Genomic DNA, 7,520 nt, shown 5'->3' with positions numbered 1-7,520 from the left:
ACCGATTGAAGCTGAGAGATCGAGAGGGAGCAAAGCCGAGTCGGTTGAGAGAGGATCCTAACGAACCGAGAGAGGTTATGAGCGAAGACGGGAGGGAGTGTGAGCGAGAGGCGCGATTGCGCGCGACGGCGGAGAGAGGAGCAGTCCGATAGCTTCATCGGAGAAGAAGGTCGCGAGGCTCGCCGGAGAAGGAGTGTCTTCTGGCGCCGTTGGTTCGTGAAAAGGGGATAGACGGACATTCAGAAGGTGAACGGTCACAACTAGAACCCTAATCCTATTTCAATTTCTCTTTTCTATTTTTTTATTTTTCATTTTTCATTTACTATTTGTTTTTACTGAACAATAAAGTCTGAAAATGAATCATAATGCACATTGGGCCGAGAAACTGCTGCTGCATCCCCCCAAGGCCCGTTCTTCCCTTCTTTTTTGCAAAAAAACGAATTCAGAACAAAAACAAGCGCTATGGGCCTTAGGCCCTTGCTAACCGCACCCCTTTGCTTCGTCCTGCACCCCCTGAAGCCCCACAAGGAATCTATCTGCTGGGCCAACAGTTATGGGCCCAGCGCCTGGTTACTCTTCACCACCACTAATTTCCACATGCACCCCCCTGTTTACTTTTGTTTTTCAATTAAATTTTTAGGTTCTATTAGTTTTGTTGTTTCTTTTAGTTAATAAAAACACTAATTTTCACTTCTTAATTTTAGACCTTAATACATATTTTGACACATAGAAAATAATCACTAAAAATATTAGTTTTTAGGCTATTTGTTTTTAGTCCTTTTGCTTGACTTGTAATTCGATTTCTCTCATAAAAATCAATATAAAAAATAGTAGTATTTTTAATTCATTTTTGTACTATAGTTTTGACTTGTTACTATATGCTTGCATGCCAATTTTTGTACCATTGTGTTACTCACTATTGACTTCCAATTGCGATCTTTACTTTCATGCTTCTTTTAAATCCTAACCTTAGGTAGAAACCATGATAATATTAGGTAGAAATTCCCATTCATATTAGGCTAGTTTACTTAGGCTAGCTTCTTTTCTTTTTTCAACATTAAAACATTAATAAGTACTTAAATAAAATCCCCATAAAAAATACAAAGAAAACACTTAAAATACTAATAATCAAAGTGAAAATTCTTAAAAAGGGAATGGAAGCTTGAACGTCCCTTGCTTTAGGGAACGTTCGAGTGCTTGGACCTCCCTTGCTTTAGGGTTCCGTTCGGGCGTAAGTTCCCAACCTCTAAAAAACACAAACCATAGAGTAACTCGAGTTTCCCTTGCTTTAGGGATTTCCTCGAAACGCTCAAAGTCTCTCTCATCTCTTTTTCTTAAGGGCACCGTTATTTCCGCTCCATTGCATCCTAGGCTGTCCCCTTATGCAAGAGCGCGAACGTTAACGCCGCCCAACTAAAAAACACAAAAACAAACAGAAAATCTTTAGCCGAACTACGGCGCTCTGATTCCTGAAAAGGATACGTAGGCATCAAGTCGCGGGGCTTGAACGAGCACACTTGTAAATATTCCTTCTTTTCCCCGTATTTCTTTTTGCATTCATTCGCATATAGACATAGACATAGTTAGACACCCTTTAGATAGAAACAAACATAGGTGGATACCATCGAGTACGATGGGCGCGAGGGGTGCTAATACCTTCCCCTTGCGTAACCGACTCCCGTACCTTGATTCTTTGGTCGCAAGACCCTGTTCCTTCCTTTGTTAGGTTTTCTGATATTCCTTTCCCTTATGGGATAAATATATTGGTGGCGACTCTGTTCATTTTTCGCGAGCGTGCGACAGATGCATTTCTGGATTAGCAAACTGAGGACCACAAAAAGCAGGATAAGAAATCTCTGTATGAGGAGGTGGAACAGGAAATGGGAAAACAGGCCCAGCCATAGTTGGCACTTCAGAATTTACGGGCATAGGTCCTCCTTGGTTTGAAGCTCCAAGAGTATCAGCAGTCATGAAGCTAAATGGCATCCCAAGAGTAGCATTAGTCCTTGGTTGGAACTCAGATGGATTAGCAGAAAGTGGAATGACATCAGGTTGACTTGCAGCAGCAACAACAGGAATCTCTTGCGCAACAGGCACTCTTTCATTTCTTAAGGCTTGGAGGGCTTCCAGGATTGCATCAACCTTACCCTTCATTTGGTCCACCTCTTCTCTGATGGCAGCTTGATCTTGCTCATAATTCTCCATGTTTCTTCTTCTGTGAGCTCTTATCAGATATCGGTGTGGAGGAATCGTCTTGACGGATCTGATGGAGAGGAAGAATGGTAAGAGTCTTGGTAACCATGGACGCATATGCATGAATGCAAAATGTTAATGATGATGCAAATGCAGCAGAAATCAGGATCAAGGATCAACGGCTCTTGGATAACAGCTTCTCATGGTCATAAACTATGACCGAATCCTCCAGATTCAGAGGTTCGACGTTGCTTTCTTGATAAATAGGCGGTGCATGAGTCAAATAAGGTCGAATCTTCCAGATTCAGAGGTTCGACGTTGATTCTGGTAAATAATCTGTGCATAAGTCAAATGAGGTCGAATTCTCTAGATTCAGAGGTTCGACGTTGAATCTGATAGATAGCTGATGTAGAACTTTTGTATAAGTCAAATTGTAGCGGGAAAATATGATATCGAAGCCATAGGATTGACTCGAATCAATATTTCAGTGAAAGTCGCCACCGCGCTTTATTATTTCCAAAGGAAAAGGGAAAAGAACGAATAAAACCCAAAGTTTGTTTTTTAAAACAAAAAGAAGAGATCTTAGGTACGGGTGTTGTTTATACAAGGGGAAGGTTTTAAGCACCCCTCATATCTGTGGTACTCCACAGGAACCTTTTTGAAAATCTGTGTCGTGTGTGCTAAAAAACGGGTTTGTTTTATTTTTAAAATAAGCTCGGCAAGACGTTAAGTCTTGTGCCTACATACCTCCTCGGTGCAATGGAGAAGTCAGAGCTAATGTAGTCCCGCTTAAAGGGAAAACATTTTTAAAACGAATAAACACTTTGTCGTCGTCGGAGAGAAATACTCAGCCATTGATCTTGAGCATGAGAACAAACGAGTTCTTTGCATCGCAAATGAAAGAAGGGCTCCAACTCGGATAAAATCGACGAGTATGCCACTAGCTCTCTCACGCGGAAAAGATCTCATTATATCAATCAATTTCAAAATCGTGGGGTATAACCACTCGTTTCGACAATTAACAGTGTCTAAACTTTGAAGAAAAAGCCACTAAGGGCAAAAGATATTTTTAAAGAAAAGGTTTAAAAAGAGGTTTTACAGACATAAGAAGGTTTTTGAAAAAGGGAGAAGATTTTGAAAATTTAAGAATGGGAGGAGATGAAGAGGCTATCCTATTGCGTAAAATAAAAGCTAAGGAAAAGAACGGTCTAACCGAAATAAGAAGCCAACACTTGACATTATGAGTCAAGGTAGATTTCCCATCCTTTGGAATATCAATACTGACATAGTACCACTTGGGGATCCAGATGAACTTATTATCTTAGCACCACTTTGCATTAAGCACATTAAAATTCTGACAAAAATCGGACAGAGTAACGGCTGTTTTCGGGTAAAATCCTTATCTCAATGCCTTGGAATTAACCATCAAGGACTTTCAAGGAAATTCCTGCACGTACAAACAGACAACAATCCAATGCCAGACAGACAGAATAACAACAGAGAACAATATCATAAGGGTCCAGAGGTACTAAGTCCATAAGTCCGAATCTCCAAAATGCTCGGGATAGTAACCAATAGTCCAAAAGAGAGCCTTAGGTGTTTTTTAGATTTTTGTTGTTTATTAGTGTTTTAGCGTAAAAATAAAGTATGGTCCAAGTGGACAAAAAGAAAATAGCGGAAACATAAACATAGTGTCCAAGTGGACAAAGAGAAAATAGCGGAAATATAAATGTCCAAATGGACAAAGGAAAAATAGCGGAATGTAAATATGATGAAATGATAAAATAAAGCAATAAAGCGAGAAATATAAAGAGCAATATAATAAATTGCGGAAATTAAAGTTAGTTGTTAGATGTTAAAGATAACCATCTTGAAACTTGTCAAGTATGTTATCAAAGTTAGTAATGAAGATCGATGGTGAGTGAAGGATGTTCTCGGATTTAAATTCAATGGAAATTTATCAGAAGCTTGATAAAATCATAGAGACTACACGATACACCTCCATAAGTCTTAAATCAACCGCATACAATTCTCTTCCATATTAGATCTTTTTTTATTCGGGACACGAAATATTGCGCTATGTTAAGCAGATCGCCAAGTGATTTATGTAGAAATCACCATACAACGAGGCCGGTCAAAACTTTATGTGCTAATGCATGCGAGAGAAGTGATATGTAGATCACTCTCCGAAAGCAATACCGCACGAAAAGAAATTAAGGAGCGATCTAGTCTTTACCAAGAATCCATAAGAATTCTCAAGGTGTTAAGACTTTCATCGATCAAAAGAAAAAAAGGAGAAGAAGAAGATAAAATGTATAAAGTAAAATCAACTCACACTGGGGAAGGCAAGACTTTGTTGGAGAGACGGAACTTTGGTGGGAAAAGAAACTTCTCTGGGGAAAACATTTCGCACCAGAGAGGTTAAAGCATCACCTTTTGCTGGAGGTGAGAAAGGGGGCATCCTCTTTCACTGGGGATGAGAAAGTATGCATCCTGAATCAGAATGCCAATCTTCCGTTAACAGAAAACACACCATCGTACCACTGATGATATGAAGAGATGTGCATCGACGTACCACTGAAGATGAACAAAATATACCAACGTTCCACTGAAGGTGAGCTACCAACTAAAAAGTTGAAGGTAGAAGAAAATCGAATCACCACCCCAATAGTTGACGATAAGCTACCAACTCAATAGTCGAAGGTAGAAGCAAATTGAATTACCGCCTCAATGGTTGAAGATAAACTACCAACTCAATAGTTGAAGGTAGAAGAAAATTGAATTACCGCCTCAATAGCTGACGAAAAGCTACCAACTCAATAGTTGAAGGTAGAAGAAAATTGAATTACCGCCTCAATGGTTGACGATAAACTACCAACTCAATAGTTGAAGGTAGAAGAAAATTGAATTACCGCCTCAATGGTTGACGATAAGCTACCAACTCAATAGTTGAAGGTAGATGAAAATTGAATTACCGCCTCAATAGTTGACGATAAGCTACCAACTCAATAGTTGAAGGTAGAAGCAAATTGATTTACCGCCTCGATAGTTGACGATAAGCTACCAACTCAATAGTCGAAGGTAGAAGAAAATTGAATTACCGCCTCAATGGTTGACGATAAGCTACCAACTCAATAGTTTAAGGTAGAAGGAAATTGAATTACCGCCTCAATAGTTGACGATAAAATACCAACTTAATAGTTGAAGGTAGAAGGAAATTGAATTATCGCCTCAATAGTTGACGATAAACTACCAACTCAATAGTTGAAGGTAGAAGGAAATTGAATTACCGCCTCAATGGTTGACGATAGACTACCAACTCAATAGTTGAAGGTAGAAGGAAATTGAATTATCGCCTCAATAGTTGACGATAAACTACCAACTCAATAGTTGAAGGTAGAAGGAAATTGAATTACCGCCTCAATGGTTGACGATAGACTACCATCTCAATAGTTGAAGGTAGAAGGAAATTGAATTACTGCCTCAATGGTTGACGATAAACTACCAACTCAATAGTTGAAGGTAGAGAAAAATTGAATTACCGCCTCAATGGTTGACGATAGACTACCAACTTAATAGTTGAAGGTAGAGAAAGATTGAATTACCGCCTCAATAGTTGATGATAAACTACTCAGAATAATAAGCTGCCGCTAAGAATAGGGATCAACTTCTTCTTTAATCAAGGACGTGGCTTGAGAAAAGGAACTGGATGCAAGCTGTCACTTCTGATGAAGGGACTTACCATTTGCTGAGCTTCTTCCATTTGGAATCAAGAAGTTCATAAAGCCTGAGAGATTATCACTTGCTTTGAAGATAAGATTAATATGTGGAGACATACAAACTTGCTCAAATAAAGAGGCTTACATTTGTTGCCAACAAAACATACTGAGGACAGAACCTGCCCCTTGCTTTCAAGTACAAATTCCAACGGAGTGTAATGACAACACTGCTGGGAAATAAGCCTTTCAATAGCTGATAAGAACATCAATCACAAATGAATTCTCCATTATTGAGGAAAGCAGAATCCTCAAGAGGTGCAAAATAAATGCCTCCTCAATCTAGGTTTCCCATCCTAGAGAGGTTTAAAATAGTATTGTAAGAGACCAAAGTTCAACTCCAAGAACAAACTGGATAGAAACGGTCAAACAAAGCTTTGCCCCTTGAGGAATAAACTCAACTGGGGATTAATTCCATCCTGACAAATGAGCTGAGGAGGAACACCGAAGCAAAATTCTTCCACGAGGACCAAACTCAGTGGGGATTATCAATCTCTGCGAGGAATTTACAGATCATCTTCTTCTTATCAAAAAGATTGGACAACACCTCAAGCTCTATTATGGGGAATCAGAGAAAATTTCTTTGGAGAAAATCACCATTCTGAACTTGCAGAGGAAATAAGAAGTTAACATCAAAGCAAACAAGTTAACATGCGGGGGATTTTAGTTCAAAACTCAACACAAGGTGAGAAAGAAAACCCAACAGTCAACCATTGTCTCAAAATTTCTTGGTAGAGAGTGACATACTCTGGACTACTCATGGCAACAAACTTTGTACTTCAAGCTAATGAGGTGATCACGGTAACTTCTGATTCACAACTTGCCCTAGACTACATGGTCTATGAAAGGAAACTACCTCAAAAAGGTTCATAGAGATCCTTGGCATAGTGAAAGCTTGGAATAATCTGCCCCAGATCAACAGATTTTTTGGAGAGATTTGTCAAATCTCGACGTAGCTGCCCCAGATTGACTAAACTTGGCACATTCTTTTACTCGACAAAGTCTTCGAGCTTTGCCCCCATGATGGTAATCAAACTTTCAAAAGCATTATACTGGGAAAACAACATGCCCCTGGCAATATTTTAGTTTTCTACTGATGATCAAATGTAAACTTCCTGGATGTCAAACAAATGTTTACAAGCAGAAAAATGTTTATTTTGAGAATGATAATGAAAATGCAACAATTATGTAAGTCTTGAAGTTTCAAAAAGATGTCGCAAAACCTTGTGAACGAATCACTGGTTAAGGAATGACATTGATTTTTGTATACATATGATACCAACACAAGTTTTTAGCATAACCGATAGGAGTCAGGAACGCTTTCCTATTTAAGTATGCTCTCGAAATAAACCCTACTTCAATTAGGACTTTTGAGGGTTGTAACGTGGCCTGGTTCACGGTTTTCAAAAAAAAAAGATTTTCAGGCTCAAAGTTTATTTAGCCCACCCCATCTTCGTGATGTTCTCCAGTCCTATGTTCAGTCAACTCAACATGAGTATTCATCTCTCAAAAGGATTTTGTGCCATTAAGAATCCAATGAAGCTTTCTTGG

This window comes from Vicia villosa, unplaced genomic scaffold (assembly GCF_029867415.1).
Source record: "Vicia villosa cultivar HV-30 ecotype Madison, WI unplaced genomic scaffold, Vvil1.0 ctg.000540F_1_1, whole genome shotgun sequence".
Taxonomy (NCBI): domain Eukaryota; kingdom Viridiplantae; phylum Streptophyta; class Magnoliopsida; order Fabales; family Fabaceae; genus Vicia; species Vicia villosa.
This window is presented reverse-complemented; position numbering follows the sequence as displayed.